Genomic DNA, 23,253 nt, shown 5'->3' with positions numbered 1-23,253 from the left:
TGTGTTTGTTTGGTTTGGTTGTTTGTTTGTTTGACTGGATTAGATCACTTTCTCAAGCTCTTTCATTCCTGAGGCCAAAGAATAGCCTCACCAAGTCACCCTTTCCTCGTGGCTGTCTATAAGCAAACCTGAACTTTGACCAGCAGAAGAAATGCAAAGGCCATCTTCTGTGATTTTTCCATGTCCTCCTGCTGAGTCTAAGCTCAAAGAAGAGGTGGTTAATGAGCAGAAGTCAAAGCCTCTGAGAGCTTCTCTCTTCTCCCCTTCTTTTCCACTTTCCTCCAGACTTTCAGGCCGAACTGCTGCTGCTAGCTCTGCTGCATGCAGCCCTGCCCAAAAGGATGGCTACCTGGCCATAAAGAGCTAGGAGCTTTGCTAATGTGTCTGTAGCTTCTTTAGAATGAGCCTGACCCTGTACCTTAGAGGGATGCTCTCCTGGTGAGTCTCAGACTGATCGTGGTCATTGTATCCTCAGGGTGGGTGTTGGCATACCAAGTGCAGCTCCCAGCTTCCTTTTCTTCTTCCTCTGTCAACAGGGTAGGATTTTACCCTCTTCTTCAGATAATGAATGTACTTACTTGCACATCTTTTTAAAGTAGATGCCTTGATATAAATTGTTTTTCATTACTGGCAGCCATATCTGGGGACTCAGCTTGAGTCACTTGCCCAAACTTCTTACTGTCTGAGTGAAGCAGAGTATTTTATTGTTCATGTTGTTATTGCCATTCTGTGGGATATCAGTGGCCACCGTGAACATGGCTGAAGTTCATGGGTGTATTATCTGTCATTTCTTTAGGCTAAGTTCAAAGAAAATGTAATTCAGTGTAGAATTGAGATCTGAAACAGGAGTTGCTGTACAAGACAGTAATTAATAGCCTGGCAAACTTGAGAGAAAAAAAATCTTTATAGGCCAGTATTTTTTTAGTGACTTGGTACAAACACAAAAGCTGTGTCATATTTGATACTTCTGTGTGGACTTCAGGGGCAGAAAACAGTCAGCTAGGAGAGGCAGAGAGGCGACCAACCGAGAGAAGTCTGGGGAGAGTAGCTTTGGGAAGATACAGAGGGAGCATACCTTCAGGCACTAGGTTCACTAGAAACAGATTTGAAAATTGTAGTCAGACAGCTTGTTTCTGCATTTTCTCTCTCAGGAACACAATGTTGAATACATTCTTTGTAAGTAAACACAGTTGTACTGAAGGAATGCTGAACTTTCTGATTTTCTTAATGGAGTATTCTGGCAATGCATGGAATATTGGATACATTTTCCAGACTGAGCCAAACACATCTGTCATTCTGCAATAATCTTTATTAGTTCAACTTTGAAGTGAGCCAGAACATCACTCCAAATCTCATCACAACCTTAACAGAGCTTGGACAACTGAACAGATTGCTTTGCTGCTTAATATGGAGCGGCTGACAGCAGTGGGGCCACAAAGTGCTGAATGCTGTAGTGTGGAGCTCCAAGTAGTACCCAGGATGGATAAGCACCTCTAGAGAGAGAGCACATGCCCTGGTGCTTTATGACCATGCAGTGTGCTGATCAAAGCTGTCAAACAGGGATGTTTCCAGGACCTGATTTTTGCTCAAAATGAAGTTGTGAGGTGCATCTGCACTTGAATTCTAGCACATATCCTGAATGTACCCCCTTTTTGTGCTCTGGTGAGTAGATGTCACCCATCTTTAGACAAGAAATTGGGTATTTTCCCATTCGAATTGGAAAAAAATGTATTTATTTCCAGTTTTGTCCATTTTTCAAATCTGTTCATTACACTATCATCTTCAACTTGGAGTGTGCATGGTGCCTCTGTGCACTTCTGTGCTTTTCCTATGCTCATTCTTTCAAGAGGCATTGTGGCTTCTATTGTGTTCACTGCAAAGCCTTAGAAGTGTTTCCTTAGTGAGAATTACAGGTCATCAGGACAGCAGTAACTGGCCTAAGTATATTATTATTTATTATTTATATCTTACATAGTGCCAAAAGTATAACAGGTACTTTGAGTCTGGTCTATAGCACAGTGAAATCAATAGGAAATGATCCTTAATTAATTGGGCTTCTGTTCCTAAAGTAATTCAGCACTTCCACTGAGAATTAACTCATCAGCTTCTCTTGCTAAGTAAACATCACAATAAATAATATAAACTGTTGCTTTCACAATGTTTTGTTTTCCTGCAACTCAAAAGAAGCTTTTGTTTAAAGTTTAAAACTTTTATGGAGCTATGCCTCTGGGCATTTTAGACAGAAGATGAATAAAAAATGGTCTAGAGTTTTATTTAGAAAACCATTCCTGTGCATATATGGGCTTGTCATTCTGAAATGAAATTTTCATACAAGCTTTCAGCCCAAGGGACCAAGTGGAATCTTCAGATTTAAGAATTAATAAGTATTCTGCCACTCAATGGATCCCTGAGCACTCTGTCCACACAAAAATCTGTCTACACTCCCTGAGTGCTTTGAGTTTTTTTCATATTTACTGTGAGTTAGTGCAATGTGTTTTTACATGCTGCTACCTGCAATATGCAATTCATCCAGTAAAACTAGGCAACTTCACAGACTACTAATTATTTCTAACTTCAAACACCCGTAAAGGCATACTGCATCAGATCATGGTGAAACTTACAGCTAAGGTTGGTATCTATCACAAGAAAAACAACTTCCACAGTGCCAGGTCTCTCCAACAACATGGTTCTTCCCAGGTTGTCATAATGTGCTCTTCTTAGGCTGTCAGGTGGGAATACAACAAAATCAGTCCCGGCTTTGTACGAGCATCCCAACCTTTGAGATCCAGAGTGATTGTGTAAGGCTCTGTGCTCGTACCATATCTGAGATGCATAGCTTCCTTTCACTCATTTGTCCCCTTCCTCCCACTCCTGATTTTTCAGCTGTGACAATTTGCTTAGATTGCGTAGGATGTCTGAGGCAGGGAAGAGGCCCAGAGCAAAATCCCAGTGCTGTCTGTGGACACTGGCTGCTACCCCGTGAGCACCATCTAGCTGACTCCAAGCACAACAGCATGGGAGGCTGAGCAGATGCTTCTCCTAAAACTCAACAAAACAAGCTTTTTGTGCTACAGTTTGGTGATGTAAGATATATAAATACCATGAAGCACCTGGGAGACTGATATCCATATAAACCACTTGTCATAAAAGCATGTCAGGTTGTCTCACAGTGCAGTGACGTGACAAAAGTATCTTCTGCTATCTGGGACATTTGAAAGGAGCGAGTTTCATAGTCTAGGTTTTTCTAGGTTTTTTCATCTAGGTTTTTCAAACCTTTGTACTGTATAAATATCAGGAGTATTGCATCCTATTTGTTTTCAGCTGATTTTTGTAAAGACAAAGGTTTCTGTAAAGACAGTACTATGCCGAGGGAGAAGCACTGAATTGAAGCTGGAAAATCTCCTTTTTGCCTGGATACTCTGTGTGGTTACTCATCTGAGAAACAGGATTGAGAATTTATCTCATTTTTCTTCAAAAATGTTCTGTACAGATGACTTAATTACTTCTTGCATAGTAATTTGAAATGGAAAATTCTATCATGTTCAAAATTAGAAAAGGTTTTTGCTCTCATTTGAAGAACATTGGCTCCCTGTTTTTTTGTTTTTGTTTGTATATGTGTTTTATTGTTCTTCCAGATTTTAAATTTTCACTCCTGTTAGAAACAGTCTTGCTGAAGAATTTGCCTGGAATGGTGACAGCCTAGCATTTTAGAAGCACTGTTTGCTGTTAGCCTTAGCAATGCGCTGATACATGGGGAGGATGGCTTGCATTGTAGAAATAGAGAGATCAGAGATTCACTGGACTGAAAGCCACTGTAAAACTATGAAATCATGTATCCAATTTGTCTTCCAGTTTAAGTGGGCATCTGTTTATTCTTTTATTTATATTCTTTATGGTTCATGGGTTCATTTTTTCTCAGGCAAAGATAAAATACTGGCTTTCCTTAAAAGCGTCCCACTTAGTCGTCTTCTGTGCAGAATGGCGTTGTGAGGAAAGATGTTAGGTGGGAATGGAGAGAACATTGCGAGGAGGTGTGGAAGGATTTGTTTTTTGATGTATGAACTTCCAATCTAACTGATATTAATATAAATTAGAAATTCAGCTCATGAAAACTCATGTTTCAAATTAAAGAAAAATACAGTAGACACATAGACATATGGAAATTTGGTGTGTAAAATTCAAGAGTTACTTATGGGGTCTACAGTGATGGGCTGTATGAACAGTACAGCTTGAAAACATTTTTGTTAGTAAATCCAGGAGTAGCTGGAAACACCTGAAGAATATAGAGTATCAGCACATACATCCCTCAAGTACACAAATGTCAATCTTCGAAGCTAGTTTGGAACAGTATAAGGAGATTGTTATTGACTACACCACCGGCAGCAACATTCAACTCCATGGATTTTTTTAGGCCGTCTCAGTATTTTGGGGGGAAGGAGGATAAAATAACTCAGAAAAATTCAAAGCTTTTCAAATGATGACACCAACTTTCACCTGGTCATGTCTGGTAGTGCTGTGGAAGGTGCTTTGTGATGGTGCCAGCTACCCTCACAAGTCACGCTCTGTGTACCATTGTTTCAGTGGCTGATCTGGGCATGTTGCTGCTGGTGAATTTAGGACTTGCCTGCTACCTCTGGCCTACCTAAACAGTTACTCTATTCTCTGCCCTATCAAAATCTATTTGGCTTGGAGTGCTTTGTTTGAGGTTTGTTCTAGATGAGGTAGTCATGTCTCCCCACCAGCTGATTTGAAGTGATTTTGGCAGTTGTCTCCTTGTACTGACCAGTATCAGGGAAGCTGATACTTTAGTAGGAGTTGGGTGTGAGTCAGTAGACTCATCGACTTCGCTAGATCTCTTTACACAGATATTATTTAATTTAATCCAAACAGGAACATTTTTCAAAGGTAAGTAGGATGAGGGTTGGCAGCACCAGCAGATACACATAATTTGTTATTTTTAGTGCCCCAACAACATGTTAGCAAAGCCATCTTATCAACAGCTGGCTAGTTCCTGCAATTAGCAAGAATTTGGTTCTCCCTCTACAGAAGTACTGCAAGGTTGTAAAGGCAAGCTAAAGATACTTTTTTTAAAGGTAATAAATGATAATTTATAGCTATATTCATTGTGGAATTGATGTCTTGTTTCTTTGAGAAAAAATGAAATATGTTTCTTCCTTCACCATTTTTCTCAAATGCCTATTTAAGAAATGAATTCCTTAATCTCCAGATGTCCCTTAAGGTTTGTTTTAATCAGGGTGGGTTTAAGCATAAAAATTGTGTGAGAGCCTGCAGGTGATCCTCACATAGGGAAACTGGTGTGACTTTTATTTTCTGGGATGCGCTCCCCAAACACCCCACCTGCAGTGCTGAATTTTTCCATGCAGGGGAAAGAAGCAGTGGTACTTTGTATACTGTTCTGCCTTCAGAGGCTCAGAGCAAACTACAAGAAGCTGAGTACTCTCAGGTATAAGTGTACCCAAAGATGTAAATTAATGCCTACGTGCTTAAAACAGCAGTCACTTTGTGTTGATGTGGGACTTAGCACAGATCTTCTCCTGCTCCCCTTATCCTTGTATGATGACAAAGCCCCTTAGAAGGGCTTGTATGCCACTAAGGGGCTACTGCAAAATTGCATTTCTCTCCCTGTCTGCATCCTACACTTGGCCTTCAGACAGTCTTCTGAGTTCTTTTGACTCCGTGTGTGATTAGTGAACTAGTGGTAATGGCATCTCTCTTCTTCCCTCAGCAGTTGGGAGGAGAAATTTATTAATGTTTGTAAGGTAATCAAATAAGATGACAGGGATCACATATATTCCTAGCTCCTAGGGGAACAGACAACTAAAGACACGTGGGGCACAAAGACTTTGTAAAATATGAAACCTCTGTGAATTTATTCCTTTTAATTGTATTCCATATTGTATTTTTGAGTACCTCCTTGTAAAATGGTGCATAATCTTTAATGAACACAAGACTAGAAGGTCTCCTTTAGATTTAAATTTGAAATATTTGCATAAATTTAGCTCCATAAAATTATTTTATTGGCAAATCAAAATGCACACACAGATGTACCTTTCAGAGCTTAATTTTGTAAACAAGGCATCATATTCTGCTCTCAGTGAAGCTGGCAAAACTCTACGGTAACATCAATAACATCAATAGATTTACTTGAGATTTATATTTGGGTAACTGAGAGCAGCATTTGGCCTAAAGACTCCAGAGTGAGAAGCATGTAATTATTCATCTGCCCAGTAAGTGCAGTCTACTTGGAAAATTTACAGCTAGAGTAAAAATTTCGTGCCAATCAATTTTTAGTCTGTTTTAACATTCACATTTCATCCCTATCTCATTCTTTTGTTAGATAAATAAGTTTTTTTTTTCTTGCTTGCACACCAAGGAACTCAAAGAATCCAGCTTTATTGCAGATATAAAATCTCTGTGCTTTTATATATGACCAAAACACCAACAAGTTTAGTTTAGTGAGAGATTATGTACAGAGTGCAATGGTCTAATCGGGTCTCAAGGGCTTTGAAATATTAAGCTCCATTTCTGTTTCAAATTAGTCCTGTTATCTACTTTTTCAATGAAAACATGTTCAGCAAAAGGAATATCTTTTAAATAGCTTAACTGCTTTAAGATTACAACAAAAATTCCCAGCTGCTAAATATTGTATTATGACTGTCAGTCAACTGCGAGTGATATACACATATCCAAATTACCCTAGCCCTAATATTCAACGAGTAGTTACTTGCCTTTGTACATTGCAGAGAGATTTCTATTCAAGCAGCAGTCTGCAGTCACATGCCAGAGTCTGGAGCTAAGTTACCTACCCCTCTTAAATCATTTGGGAGTTCTGTCTGTCCAACATTATTTGACCTTCAATTTTTCTTTCCAGCAGCATATGCTGAGACTCATATTTTTAATTTCTTTCTGTCACTGAAACACATATACCACCGGGGCTCAAAACTTTAAATTTCAAATAATATATATAGGCTAAAGGCAAAATCATAAATTAAAACCACCTTGGAAACTCTAGGATGAAATCCTTTGAGCCTTTTGTTAAAATATATAGTGGCTACCACAAGTTAATGAAAATGTATTTTAAATGCATGCTAAGAAACCTAGGTGGAATAAATATAATGGCCTCATTCTCTGAAATATAATGTTGATATAGAACTATTATACATAAAGTGCATTAGAACATCCAAAACTAATGGTGACCTTTGGTTTAAGCAGCACTTGCTGAATTGGAAATAACGTTTCTCTCTGGAAACAGGTTGCCTTTTACTGGGGAGGAAGGATGTTCAAGCAGAGGAAGGCAGGGCTACCCGTCACCATGCCAGAGCAGGCTGTGGAATAGGCAACAGATCCAGAATTGTACCTGCAACAGTTATTCATATTTTTCATCAATCAGGCTTTATTAAATGTTTTTTAGAAGAGGGATGAAAGGGGAAAAAACCAACCAAACAAAAAACACTACACATGATCAGACACTCCCTGAATTTAGCACTCATATCTCTGATGCATTTTTTGCATTCAGTGATTCGCTTCTCACTCTCTATATGAGACCAGGGTGTCTAACTGGTGTCTATGTGGGGTCTAACTCTATCCCGTCTTAATTAAATTGCAGAATCAGCAGAAGTCAATGTCAGGGAGTGACTGCTGTGATCAGGGCTGCACAGACTAAGTCCTGAGAACAGAGTAAATGGTGTGCTGGGATAAGGCTGAGTCTCTTGAAGGACAACATACGTGGTCACCATCCTGTACACCTTTGGTTTAAAAAAGAAGAAAAAAGTGAAGGAGAAGGGGGAAGGATAGAAAAAAAAGTGATGTTTTGCTGGAACATTTAAGCTGTGGTGTGATGCCTGGGCTTTCAATCTCACCTCTGATAACTTCAGAAAGAGAAAAAAAAAACAGTGTAAAAATTAATTGGTCAAAGCATGAGTATTGCTTGTTACACAAATGTAACAAACTGTTATTTTTCACTCATGTGTACTTACCATTAGAAAAGTTTTAAGGGTAACATAAAAAAATGAGATGATAGCTGCCAAAGGTATTTTAAGATTAATCAGCATGACTGCATTTTCAGAGAGAGGGAAGTTCAGAAACAACTTGATATTTTTTGACCTTAGGGTGGTGAAGGTAATGTGTTCAGTTTCCAAAAAAGGAGTATTTACATCTTTGTACCTTAACTGTACCTTTGTTCCTTCCCCACTTGCCAGTTTATTGGCACTGGCGGGGCATCTGGAGGTAGTTGTTTCTGTTTTGTGAAGATAAGGTTGCATCGTGGAGGATGTGGAGCAAGGGCAGGGGAATTGAGACACAGGAATGAGGCAGCAGGTACAAATCAAGGGAGATGAGCACAAGCACCTGCTTCTCAAATGATTCCCCATGTTTGCAAACTGATTAACAGCCAAACTCTTTCCTTTATTGAGGTGAGGAACAGAGCAAAAGGGGACTCCACTAACAGTGATAAGAAGTGTCTTTTTAGGCATATAGGCTAGGAGTTTAGATATGATTATTCTTTCAGGAGGAGCTTTTTGGTCATTGTGGGAAGGTGAAAACCGATTCTCAAAAATCCCTTCTACGTTGCACATTTTGCCTTTCAGGTAAAAAGCTCTTCACTTCCAGAGAAAACTCATGCACCTCTTGACATATAATTATACTTCTTTCTTGCAAGTGGCCTGTTTTCAGGGATGCTGCACACCCGTCTCTTTGATCAGCACAATACGACCAACCCAAACATCAAATTCATTGCTTACCACTCAGCAGCAGATATTAATTCACTTTGCAAAAGCAGAGGTTGCTCAGATTGTCAGTGTTGTTCCATGGTATGTGAGAGCAGAGCTCAGCTGAAGCAGTGCTGGTACCTTGAGAGCCACTGTCGTGCTCACCAGTGTTGGGCATCATCTACACTGGGTGAACAGGGGCAGGCAAAAGGGCTGGTGTGAGTCCCAAACGGCTCATACAACAGCAAGGATCAGGGTGTGCCACCATGCTTCCCTTGGGATGGGTTGCCAGTGGCAAACATGCATTCATATAAGAGATGGTTGTGGTCCTTCCTTTCAGATCAAGGCTGCAGCAAGCCCTGGGTGTTGCATTCGGAGATAGATACACCAGCATTTAGCCCCCAGTTATGTGCACATCAGTCCTACTGAGGCCAGTATTTCTTCTGCAATTATAGGTTTTGAAAGGAATATAATTGTGGAAACCCTGCTGCATTATTAAAAATTATAATCAGCATATGTCAATGCCCCATTTCTCTGCAAATAAATTAGTTTGGATTTAAAGGGTTCTGCGTTTATTAGGCCTGCACCTCTGGTAGTCAGATACAGTCTACAGTCAGTTCTGTAGATAATATGCATTAATGTATGTGGCTTCTATATTGTATACATTTGTCATCTCTAAATGTTGTGAAAATTGCTTTGCTGACAATACTTCCTGGTCTGCTCTCTATATTTAATGGTCAAAGGAAGTGTGTCATCGGGTGTTCTCAGATAACAATGAAGCAGAAACATAAAGATCCAATTAAACTATAACAATAATCAAAAGTTAAAGACTCGTCAGTATAGCATTGGAGAAAAATGTACATTTAAAGAATTAGGCCAACCTTCTATCCTTCCATTTTTTGAATATCTAAATAGTTTGGTTTTAAAATATTATGACTGATTATATAATGTTAAAGAGCACTAAAAGTAAAAGGGTTTGAAATAATTTAGGAATTCTTCGATCTTCCTGCAGTCCTTACAGGATATTAGGCAGTGGGAGCTGGGCGGTGACTGTGTAACAGCATGGGTATGCATTTATAAATACTGCTTTCTGGATACTGTCCTGGATAAAGTTTTAAAGTCTGTCGACTATTTTAGACTGCATGAACATCAGTAAAATGCAATCATGTTTTGTTTTAATACTTAGATGCCTCGAAAACAGATAACAGAAAACAACAACAACAAAAACAAACAAAACAAAAAAAATTATGACAGTATTGTTCTGCGCTAATATTCAGCTTGCCCCCTAAGGCAAACTCATTTTATTCTGAGTTTCAAGGTTTTGACTAAAAGGACACAGAAACACTTGGATTGAAACTTAAACTATGAAATTTTGATGCAAGATAGGTTCCAGCACCACCACTGGCTGTTGTGAAGTGTGCTGCTCTGAGAAGCTCTGTGATGCTGTAAAAAAATTAACAATAATAACTGAATAAAGCATTAGTAATGACAGAAATGGTCAATTTAGGAAAAACCTTTGTACTGTTCTATATCCTGATTTTGATTTTATGATGTGTATTAGTATCTTTACAGCTCTGCTATGGAGATATTTAATCACAAAGTACAATGTTATTTTCCAAGATTAAAGATGTTTCTAAATCCTTTGTAAAGCACTTTTGAGAAAAGGCATCAATGAATTTTATGAATAGCAAATCTGTGAATCTATAATGTATTTCTGTAAATTACAATGCCATTATAGTATCGGTGTCTTTTAACAAAACATAAGAGAAATCTGAAGACTGCTTTAAAGTATTTTTGTTCTTCAATTAAAATATTAATGATCATTTTCATTATTTCAACTTCCTGATCATTATGAAAAATGCAAATTGTTTAAATTCACTTATTCAAATTTCACATAAAAAGGAAAAAGTATTGAATTCTACTGTGGACTGAATGACCACAATTTTCATATGAGTGTAGCCCCAGACAAGATTCTAAATTTGGCTTCTGAGTTTTAATTAAAATGTCCAGACTTTCTGTCACAATGAACTGATGAGGGGCAGAATCCTAGTGTATGGCTCATCGGGAAAACAAGAATTGTTATGAGGGTTTTCAGAGCATTACAGAGTGTTCATTTATCTCATTGTAATACAACCCCCACAAACATGCACCTCATCTTTATGAAGCTTTATTTACTTTATCATGTAGATACAAAAAGAGAAAAAAAAAAAGAAAAAAATAGGTTTCATTCACTACATATTCTCATTGCTTTTAGAGAAATGCTAGTAAATGATACTCAAGAATCTCATGAATAAGTAGGACGGGTAGGACTGGTAAACCTTTTTTTTTTTTTTTTCCTGCCTGTTGATATTCATGGGGCTTGCTCAGTGCATGTTTTCTGCTTTCTGCCCTTGTGACCATTGCTCACTAATTTATTTTCAATTTTTATTCTTTTTCAGCACTATTCTACCCAACCCATCCCTCTACCACTAAGATTATTCTTTTCCTCTACCTTTCCAGGATTTATCCTTCCTAACACAGTCCTGGTTTCCCTGCCCTTCACTGTTCTCATTCTTCCCATTTGTTGCTCTTCATTTCCCTTCTGTGTTTTCTCTTTCTTCTGCAGGAGAAGCAGAATGCTATCCTACCCACAGCACAGCCCGTCACTGCCACCAGGAGCTAAGCCTGCGCTGAGCACACCTGCGCTGAGCACACCAGGTCAGAACTGATGCAGTGAGTGCTTCCCCCTGTTCTCACCAGGAGAATTTGCCCAGCTCCTCTAAGGATGAGAAAGATTGCAGAGGGGGTGTCTACAGTTTTTCTCCTTCTAACACTCTCTCCCACCTGGAAATGGTAAGCTACATGAAGCATTAAGTAAAAGGGTAGCTGTTTTGTGCATTTCTCCGACTTATAATTTCTGGGTACCTTTGAGTGTTTACTACACTTATATGCATATACATATAATTTATCTTTGTGCAGTGTATTATTTATTTGGGGAATAAAAACCTTTAGCAGTGAGCAAAACCAGCAACGGACTTCAGATATAACCTACTCAAGAGTAAGAGAAGATTCACAATCTGTTCTCCAATGACCTGAAATTATTATGAATTTTGCATTACAGCCCAGTGTGACAGCATGGCATTTCACTGTATGACTGGCAATGTCTGCTTTGGGCACCATTGACAACATGAAATGAGTTAGAGGAGCACACCATATACCCTGCAAACTGTTGTGCAGAAATTCAGGGATTACAATTTTCTCTCCTGAGAAGAGAGAGTTTACCAGCTGAAGCTGTGCTAAATTATGGAAGAGAAAATCAAGTGCTATAATTGTGGGTGTTTATCACAGCCACATGTGTGTTTTTTTTAATTTATTTCTATTAATAGAAATTTGATCAGAACAGGGTAAATCTGTGCCCACAAAACAAATGTGATCATCTGCAAACAAAGTAAGTGAAAGGGACATTTTGTATTGTTTTGTTTTATAACACTCATTTTGAGGAACTAGTCTTTATTTTATGTTTTTGTCATATGCCTTCATGTTAAAGTAAACACACTGTATAATAACTCTTAAATAAAAGCAGTTTTTGTCTGAGGAGCAAAATAAGATAGCAAAGCTTGATTGAGCACTAGTCATGGTAGTAGATTTGTATAATCTGCAGATAGGGAAAACAGCAAAGGGTGTTCTAATTCCAACTGATGCCTATTATATCAACAATAGCATAAGGAGTGCCTGCAGTTTCTTTAATATCATGTCATATTAGGGCAAAAAAGTTATTTCCAGAAAATCCCAGTACCTTTACAACACCTGAAGAACATCCCTTTCAAAGAGCTGGTCCTTTCAATCAGTATGTTCCTCAGTGAGGGAAGATCTCAGCTGGGAGAGAGCAGATCCATGCTCAGACAGTGAATCCATGAGTGAATAAACAATATGTCAAAACCAAGAATATTTATTTGGGAAGGGGCCATGCTAGATTGTGATGTACTTGAACTATAAGTCACTGAAAGATGAGGCAAAAGTCAGTAGTCCGGATATACATATGCATTTAACGCACCCCAGAGGATCCTACTGGTTCCCCACAGCTGCTTTGGGAGGACATCTGCATCCTGCAGTCGTAGCTGCTAGAGTCTTGTATGGGAAGTCTCAAGGGGCATTGGTTACCCATGCACCCAACTGAGCTGGGTCAGTAGTCTCTTAAGAAGAGCAGCACTACCATATTGCGCAGGTTCAAACAGTGCCTGTGATTGTCCTTTTAGCTCTGGTGTTAGCAATGACAGGAGCTGCTTCTGGGAATTAAGAAGCCGTAACAAGAGGTATTGAATGCTATTAGAGCTCTTTCTCTCTTCCCGAGGTGCTGGTGATGCCTAGACAGCAGCTTTGCAGGCAGTGGCAACTTGAAAAGAATGGTAGAAAGCACATGGGAAAATTTCTTAGAACCATATCACAGAATGGCTTGGGTTGGAAGGGATATTAAAGATAATCCAATTCCACCCCCCCCGCCATGGTCAAGGATGTCACCTGCTAGATCAGGTTGCCCTGGGCCCCATCCAGCCTGGCCTTGAACACCTCCAGGGATGGGGCATCCACAGCTTCTCTGGGCAACGTGGTCCAGTGCCTCACCACCCTCTGAGTGAAGAATTCTCTCCTAACATCTAATCTAAGTAGCCCCTCTTTTTGTTTAAAACCATTCCCACTTCTTCTGTCATTATTTGACTGAGCAAAAAGTTGCTCTTCATCTTTTTCATAAGCACCCTTTAAAGAACAGAAGGGATGCAATGACGTCTGCCTGGAGCCTTCTTGTCCATCAGACTAAACATCCCCAGCTCTCTCAGCCTTTCTTCATAGGCGAGGTGCTCCAGCTCTCTGATCATCTTTGTGGGAATATTCACCTCTTCAAGCCCCTTACACTTTCCCCTTTTTTTCCCATACCCAAGAATGTAAATAACCTCATTTGTAATCGTGTAAACTGGATCTTCTGGGAGTGGGAAAAGTTTCCAGCTGGGTACAAACTTGCAAAGCCATTAACTGGAAACTAACATGTGCTTCTTAACAAAGCTAGTTTCATCACATTAGAGAAAATGAACACAAGCAAGAGATTCTTTCAAAACTTTTACTGTGTGGTAGCTTGAACCTCAAATGTTATTGCTAGATAGCCTGTGGTTTACCTGTCTGACCCCTGACCGGAGGTCACTATCCAGCATTAAGCTTTTCCCTTAAGGAAAAATAGGTGTTTCACGGTGACACCCAAAACAGTGAGGATGCTGAGGACTAGCAGGAAATTGGGACAGACTCACAAGTCCCATCACTGTCTGTAGCAGGGATCTGGGGAAGGCCTCTGTCCAGTCAGGGCCCTTGAATTCCCTCCCAGAGAATCAGCATTTACAAAAACACTCTGATATAAGCATCTCAGGGGTACAATTCTCTTTCTAAGAAGATGACTACCCAGAAAATGATAGTAGCCAGGCCATGGACAAGAAAACACTAAAAGTTTCATGGGACCAGGGAGAAATGAAAACAAAGCATGACTGATCACTAGGCAACACTGATGGGAGATGGCAACCCTTGATTATCTGAACCCTGCTCTTTCCACTGCTTGTGTTGAAGAAAATAGGCTCCGTTATCATTTGGGTGTATCATGATCCTCACCATGACCTGTAAAGCTGACTACAGTGTAAGTGAAGGACCCACTGAATTTCAGTTGTCTTTGATCTTTGTAAATAGGCACGTGTTTCTTCTGAGTTCACCATAAAAATAAATAAATAATTTATTAATTAATATGCCACAGTTTGTGCCTTAGGTTTAGGAGAGCAGTTGTGGGAAGAATGCACATCTGCCTCCTCTCTGCCCCTTCCCACCAAAGGAGCTGCTGACTGGTGTGGCTCAGGACTCATTCTCATCAGCATGACTTTAACCTGAGCTGACCTTCTGCTGCCTGTGGGAAACTATCAATGAAACAGTTTGTTTCACCGACAGTGAGTAGCAAATTGGTTCATTCTGTAATTTCAAAATAACTTGAATCCTTGGTCATTCATTGGTCAATCATATTTTCCTTTTTTCAGCTTTTCAATTGATACAATGCCTTATTTTAAAGAGGAGATTAATAGTTTCTCATTAGCAGAAGCTATTGAAAAATGGGAAATGTGGGCCTGAAACCTTTTTCTCTTTAACTTTAAATAAAAATGCCCTTCACACACATAAGAAAACTTTAACTTATTCAATTTTCTTTGCTGCAGAATGTCCCTCACTGACTGACCCACGGTGCTATGCGTTTGTTATAAATCATAGCCAGAGTGGGAACATCGAACTGTGATGTACAATGCTGTTCAAATCACACTTGCTTTCCTCTAAGGAGCTTGCTTGTTATGGAGACTTGTGAGTTATAAATAGGACAACATAAAATGAGCTCCACTGCAAAATGTGCCTGAAAATATTTTCTCTGTGGGGAGAGAATCTTTTCAAAGAGACTTTTGGTTTTTCTTCTCCAGTACTTCCTTCTTCTGTTCTCTGTCCTGAGTATGTCAAGACTCAACCAGGTCAGTAGGACTTTGCTATTCAGAATGTGCTACTGCTTTCCTCCTCTTTGCCACAGGCCCTAATATGGTGTTTCGGTTTGATCATCCACAGAATAAGGAATTTCTTTTAACTTAGATTATAATTTGAGGACCAGCATAAAATAGCATTACCACACAGGACAAGGGCTGCCTCTGACAGTGTAAAATACCTTTGAAGGTGATTGAATCTTTGTTCAAGTCAGAAGCAGAGGAGAAAACTAGTTGTAACTCAGAGTTAGATTCCTTAACCTGTCTTCTCTCTTTTTGTCTCCAGATATCCTGTGTAATGACTATGGAAAGCAAAAGCTTCCCCTGATCTTGCAGTTTTCGTATTCCCTGCTGCTACTGGTACCACAGCCTCAGTCACAGAGAAGAAAGGAAGAAAGAGGACGATGGTTTTAATGTCTCTGTGAGTATGAGGGCTCATTGGCATAACATGGAAACAATAGTTATCTGGGACAGTTTAACAGTGAACTGTTAAACAGTGACACAAACCACCTTCCCTGTATCTACAGCTCACCCTGAAGCATTGTGACTGAGTTTCTAGAAAGCTTTAATGGCTGCTGGGTAGGGGATGGAGAACCAGAGAGCTACGCTCCGGTCCGGACAATGCCACTGGCTTGCTGAGTGACGACCCTGAGTTTGTCTCTTCATCTCTTCATCTCTCAGTGGCAATTCCTTTTGAGTTTGGTCATTGTGAATCTCTTCCTGACAGGAAGGATGGCCTCTTGCTGTGTATTGGCATTAGCATATAATCTCCCAATTCCTAGTATTTCTAGCAATAAAACTACAGTGGAATGCAAATCTTTATCATTATATAGCTACTAATGCATCATTCGCACCACTTTTTTTCTGAGTTCCCAAAATTTTATGTGTGAAAAAGTAAATAAGAGCAGTGAATTACTGGAAGATCATCTGGAGGGAGATGTGAAATAAATCAACATAAATCATGGAACAATAAAGTCTTAATTTTTAATGTTTTTCCTTTTCCTACTTTAGTGATGGATTTTATTCCTTCCCCTTCAAGTTCTAGTGGCAGTCGGCTGTTACACAGCCTCCATTAGGAGAACATACTTTTGTTGCTATAGCAATTCTTTCTCACTCTGATATTTTATTGCACTCAGATGCTGCTGGGAAAAGAAAAAAAAAATCATCACTGACCTCCTCACAAATGGTCAGCCTCCCTGATCTCTTATTTCTGAGCAACTTTTAACTATATCTCACAGCAATCTATATTCTGGTAAACACTTTGTGCTAGGCACCATCTAGAAAGGTTTATCATTGCTCTATAAGTGGCATACTGCACACAGCAGGACGTGCCGCAGCACAGTGTCTGACATAGCGGATATAGATTACTGTTAAGATAAATTCATCCTTTTTGATCTGAACATTTCACCAGCTTCCAATCTGAAGTCTTGATATCACCCTGTCAACCAAAGGGGATGTTATTAAGCAACGGAAGAGTTATCAAAGGTTTCCTCAAAGTTCCTTTTAGGATGTTTTCTACAAGAGCAAAGATATATGTTTATTGGGGGTGAGTGTAAGACTCATCAAAAATGCTAGACTAAAATCCCTGTAGATATAAAGCATCAGATACTGAACAGAAGCTTCAAGTGTTTTTCTACCCTGTCAAAACCAGATGCCTAAACCATCGACTAATTAGGCAGGGAAAGGTTATTAATTGTCTCTTCTGCTGTCTGTGGCTGGGTGCTCCCTGCCCCCCAGGACACCAGTGACAGCCACCTGAAGTAATCATCTCTCCCGAGCCATGTAACTCAGCCTGCGACCGGCAGCAGTGGGGACAAGTGGCTGTGCCTCTGCCTGGGTAACCACGGGATGCCAACCTCTTGGGACAGGTCTGATGACAGCAGGATCTCCCACTTTGTCCTGGAGCTTCCTGCGTGCTCCACAGCTCAGACATGGATGTGGGGATCCAACCAGTGAACGGGGGACGTGGTGATAGGGTGGTAAGTAGCTACCAGCCTGTAGCAGTACCCATAAACCAGAACACCAGAGTAGGGACATGCTGGGATCACACAGGCTGGGACTGGCTTTCATGGTGCAGTCTGTGGTGAATCTTGAAATGGTGAAGACATTTGCCATGCCATTAGCTGCCTGGATGGGCAAAACTTTCTTCTCCTTTCATGGAGAAAGCCATGGAAAGCCCGTGTATTATGCCAAGGTTCATGGGGGGCTGGCCACGGCTGCTACTTCTGTGCCCCTGCATTGCTGCAGGGAAGCATTTCCATCAGCAAGGCTGGGAGAGCAAGCACAGCTCTTGCCAAGGCTGGCACAGCCCCTTGCCTCCTCTCTGTGCCAGTTTCACAGCTCCTCAAGGAGACACAAATGAAAAAAAAAAAAAAAAAAGAGCTATTTCACAGTCCAGTAAGCGTGAGACTTGGTGTAGCCTGAGAGTGAGGCATGAAGGCGTGACTGGGAAGGGAGCAAGCAAGGTCAACTGCTGCCAGACTGACAGGCAAGGGGGAAGCCCTGGGGGACAAGCTTTGCTTCCTGACCTGCACTGCGCTTTTCCTGCATGCAGTTTTGTCTCAGCAGGATGCCTCCAGCTGCAGACTAGTGTGTTTGTAGGGGACTGGCGTCAAAAGCAGTAGGTATGCATGGCAGTAGTGTACTTGGCATTCAGATGGACTTGGTGGGCTTGGAATGGGGCTCTTGATGTTGGCACTGCCACCTCTGTGGTGGGCATCATTGTGCTTTTGGAACTGAACTGAGACCTACTCATTCATTGCACTCGTAAGCATCAGACAGCAAAGCAGAACAAAATGTGGTAGATCTGAGTTGTGTGTCTGCATAGAAATCATAGTTATGATTAGCCAGGTCCATCAAAGTATTCAAATTTCATGTGCCATTTTCAATCTGAGATTGTAAATATCTTTATTTTGTCAATGCACTTATATCTGAGAGGAGAGTTTATGAATAATCCTAATTCAGTTTAGTTTGTTTATAGCATAAATAGGTGCGTGTTGCATCCTTATCACAACAAAGCCCGTATTGTTTAGGTGCTTGTAATTTTGGCAAATGCATCTAAGTTGAAATGTTGCATGCTTGGACTCAGTCCATAGGCAGAGCTTCTGGTTGCTGGAAGTAAAATGTATTCAGCAATCTTTGAATTGTTTGTGCTTTGATGCCATATATTCCCCCCAAAACACAGCATGTTGTTGTTTATCCTTGTAGTAACATAAAAATGGGTGAGCTGAGTCATTTAAACTGCCTTGTTTTGTAAATCTTGCAAAGATTTACAAATAGAACTTAAAAAAAAAAAAAAGCGCAATTTTGAAATAAGTTGCTTGCCATGCCATGCTAAAACAACACGTATTTTTCCAGACTTACACCTCTCTCTCTCTCAACGTCTACCCCCTCCCATCCCCCATATACGCAGGGGATTGAGTTGTTTGACTTAATGGTTTAAAATACCTGGGCTTTTTCCAAGATCCTATACATTGACAGGAAATTGCAAGAACTATTGCTGTTACCTAGCTAGCAGCCATACAACTCCTAGGGAGACTCTTTCCACAGGAAAACACATTTCTTTGGTATGGGGTTCCCTCTTGTAGGATCTTTTATTTTTTCCCATCAGGCTTGTCTGGCATTTACAGTTTAACAGAGACTGGTCATTAAAGCCTTGAGGGTAGGGTTTTTAACTAAGCTGCAGCTTGCTCAAACATTTATAACTGGTAAAAGATTTTAACACTTTACATTTTCTGTTTATTATTTGTTAGGGTGGATCATTCTCTCCCATCAGATAAGCCCCACTAAAGATGTGAAGGCATCAGCAAAGGGTGTTCATTCTGCTCACCAGCAGGTGGTGGAAGGAAGAAACAAGGAATGAGGTCTTATCCCATTTTCTTCTCTGGCTGGCTTTCACAAACATGACCATTTTCTTATTGTGGTGCTTCTAGAGCAATGTAAGTAAATGTAATTACTCCCACTTTATGGAGAGGGACTGTAGCTCACCCAAAATTAAAGGGAGGGAGGGGAATGTGAAGAACTAGGGCTGAGATTTCAGCCCTCTATGAAGAATTGCTGTGAATTTTTGCAAGTAAATTCTAGTTGGAATCTATAGGAAAAATAAAAATAAAAAAATAATGGCAACCATATTAAATAAAAACACTGTGTACTAGGAAGGCAAGTGTACTAGGCTGTCTAGTATAATCTGTGCTGCATAAGGATCATTAGAATTGTTTTTCTTTGAGCAACTGGTAAGCAAAGAAGTTTAAATTCAATTTTGTGATTCATGTGTGTATTTACATACCACCTTAGAATTGCCAGAAAATTTCTTGTCATGAATTTCTGTGGGTAACTTCATTAAACAACCGGTATTTGCAAAGCCAAGGCAAAAGTTCTGCTGTCTTCATTTACTACATTTCTGGTCCAGCAGAGAACGTTTCTTCTTCATACGTGCAATCTCATCAAAAACAGTGTAACAGCATTTATGTGGCTCGTTGCAGAACTCTTTGCAATAATGAGTAATGAAAACCCAAAGAAGTGATGATAATTTCATAATTCAAGACATAACACCTGTAGTTAATAGCCGTCCCAGTGTATGTATAAGTATGTCAAGCCTATTGGAAAAATGTCATTTTTGACAGGATTATGTTGCTTTCCGTGAATATGCTCAAAACTGAGAACATGAACCTAAGCAGTTTGTGCACATTTCTCCTTTGGTGCTGCTGCTGCCAGGTAATGCTGCTGTGTTCACAGCTGGGCCGCCTGGCCGCCTTGGCTCTGCTTGCCAAGAGCCTCCCAGGTCTATTTTGGACAAGCAGCAATCTCTCTTCCTTAGTGCATCACTTGTAAAATGGATAATAATAGTCCCCTCTCTCCATATGTTTTAACATTAGTGATGTTACATGTGGCAATGAGGACCACACACATAGCCCTGCCATATTCAGGATCATGCCATCTAATTAGGCTGCATCCAGAGCTAGGATCCTCCCTAAAGCACGCCCTTGGCTCAAGGTCTTTCCACTCTGATGCTGTGCTAAGTGCAAAGCTTTGTTAACAGTCAAGGATGTTATCCCACATGCAAGTCCACTGGCTTTGTTCATACCAAGAGAAAGCACTATCCAAGGAAACTTTTTGCTTGCAAACTGTCATCAGCTATGATGTGAGAGAGGATGAGCCATGTACATGAGACTTATGTATTTAAAAATACAACTAATGTGAAGTTTGACATCAGTTGGCTAAAAGGGACAAGTAACAGAGTTCAAAGGAGCAGCTTACCACAAGCATTAAGACAAAGCTTCTTAATAAATGCCACGCCACAGCTGCAAAGCAGCAACAGCAAGTGCCCAGCTGCTAATGGCTTTCATGCTCGATAATGTAGAGGTGCTAAACCAATCTTAATGCCTAAGTAATTAACAGTGTGATATTTTTTAAACAACTAACACTGGCCTATGACTACTGCTGTAGCATTAACAGCTGAGCAGCTTTGTTATTATCTGTGTCTTTTCCTGTGTAATCCTTTCAGTGTGAAAAGTCTTTAAATTTAGTTCTCTGGAAGAGCTGTGAAGGGGCAAAGGAGTCAGCAGTTATAAAATACCCACTAGTTTACAGAACGCACAATTCCATTTATATGTGGTAGTGTAGTATGAGCAGTGGTGTATTATCAGTTGCTTGAAGTAACTTACATGCTGCAGTTTTGTGCGCTTCCTTCTAGAAACAATAACTATATTTCCCCAAACACTACAGAAGAAAAAGCAAGAAAAAAGTAACAGGAAGTGTTTCTTCTTATAGCATAGAAAAGCCTGGTACAACAGATATGTTGAGAGTGCTTTGAAATGATGCTTGCATGATAGTAGGTTATGTTTACATTCAAGAGCACACAAAATGCAAATCAGGACAGTCCCATCAAAAAAAAAAAAAAGGAAAAAAAAAAAAGCTTTTCTGTTCTGAACAAGCTATTTTAGCTGAATGTTAAGATAGTATCTTGTTAAAAACACATTTGTATTTTTAAGTCAGGTGAAGACGCACAGGCAAGTGGAAGGTGTAGTTTCAAGTGTGGAAAGAATATGCTAAGTTAAACCATGTCCACTGCACTTAACCTATTATGTGTCAGACCTCCAAGCATATCAACGTGATGAAATTTAGTAAACATCATGCAGTAACAGACAGTAGTGCAGTTACTCCAGGCTACTGTTCACGTTGCTGGTGAGTTGTATACATCACGTGCTGACATTATGCACCATCATTTTCCATCAGAACATGAATACCTGGCACTGCAGCAACAATAGGATCCAAATGGATTATGTTTCTCAGTTCAAACATTTTTCTTGTTTTCTGGGGATTTGGAGCACAGTTTGTCTTGCTTTAACTTTGATGAGAGCCTTGGGGCTTTTGTTTTACTTGGCATAGTGAGATGTAGCAGGACTTCATTTATGATTATATACCGTATATTTTTAGAGAATATATTGCTGAAAGAAAACTACTGTTTTATGAAGGCCCCCATGTTCTGCAGGTGCAGCACATGAAGCAGGGTTCCACTGACCCTGCTCTCAGGAGTTCAGAGTAATTGCTGTTTCTTCTAAGTGCAAAAAAATGGTTTAGAAAATTTGTGATCTGACTTCTTAGAATCATAGAATGGTTTGGGTTGGAAGGAACCCTAAAGATCATCTAGCCCCAAGCTCCCTGCCATGGGCAGGGACACCTTCCACTAGAACAGTTTGCCCAAAGCCCCATCCAGCCTAGCCTTGAACATTTCCGGGGATGGGGCATCCACAACTTCTCTGGGCAGCCTGTTCTAGGGTCTCACCACCCTCATAATAAAGAATTTTTCTTATATCTCATCTAAATCTACCCTCTTTTAGTTTAAAACTATTACACTTTATCCTATCCTGCCTTTAGGAATGACAAAGGGCAGATCCCAGTGGATGTGGTTCCTGATCCAGTAGATATGCCACTGGAAATGGCAGATGCAGCAGCCAGTGCAAAAGAAATCAAGCAGATATTGCTGGATGCAGTGTCTCTGCCATGTGATGTCTCAAAAGCCGTGATTCCAAACCATAATCATGTCACAGGCAAGGCCATGCTCTTATCGCTTGGCCTGAAGCTGGGAGATCGTGTCGTTATTGCAGGACAGAAGGTATGCTGAGTAACTTGGTGGGTTTGCAGGTGACACCAAGCTGGGTGGTGTGGTCGACATGCTGGAGGGAAGGGATGCCGTCCAGAGGGACCTGGACAGGCTTGAGAGGTGGGCCCATGCAAACCTCACAGAGTTGAACAAGGCCAAGAGCAAGGTCCTGTACATGGGCTGGGGCAATCCCAAACGTGAATGTAGGCTGAGTGGTGAGTGGATTGATGAGAAGCCCTGATGAGAAGGACTTGGGGATATTGGTGGTATTCTAGTCATTATAATCTTCCCCAGTTCTTGGCCTAAAGAATATGCAGAAGTGGAATAACCCAAAGAGCATCTGAAAGGCCAAGCAAAAGGGGCTTGTCTTCTCTTTACACCATTTCATAACTTGGGATTGGGGTGACTATAAAATATATTCTAAATTGACTGTCATATCTGTTAGAATGTTATCTTCCATAATCACCTTTTGAGAATTCCTTGATCTAAACAGGCTCCTTAGTTGTACAAATACATCTTCAAATACAGATGATAAATTCCAGAAGCAATACTAGCAGATTCCTGAAGGCAAAAATAGGAGAGAGTGAGAGAAGTGAGAAAGAAAATTGAGACATTGGAGTGATGCCTGTGAAAATTTAGTTGGCCTGAAGCTGGGGCATGTATCGGAAAATATGTGGTTTAAGCAATCAGTTTTCTACTTCAGGGGATGAAATGAAACTTTTGCTCTGAAACTAATGTGTGAAATTGTTTCCTTATGTCAAATCCCACTTAGCATGTAAATTAGAAAGAAGAAAAAAAAAAAGAGAGACAGAGAGATCTGCTTGCAGTGGTTTTATTTGACTCTTTCTATGATTGGCCTTTATTACTATCACTGAATGAGAATTATTGTTGTGTCTTTACTGGTCCT

The 23,253-nt window shown here is 40.2% G+C and overlaps 1 long non-coding RNA gene across 1 annotated transcript; it reads left to right on the top strand.

Moving 5' to 3' along the window:
- Positions 1-14,213: 14,213 nt before the first annotated feature.
- On the top strand, positions 14,214-23,230 carry LOC310897760. The gene is made up of 3 exons (XR_014582573.1): positions 14,214-17,223; positions 18,997-19,182; positions 22,121-23,230. It is a non-coding gene; the product is annotated as an uncharacterized lncRNA (long non-coding RNA).
- Positions 23,231-23,253: the final 23 nt, after the last annotated feature.

This window comes from Anser anser (assembly GCF_964211835.1).
Source record: "Anser anser genome assembly, chromosome: 3".
NCBI lineage: Eukaryota > Metazoa > Chordata > Aves > Anseriformes > Anatidae > Anser > Anser anser.
Note: the sequence above shows the minus strand (reverse complement) of the source record. Positions and strands in the feature narration are given on the sequence as shown.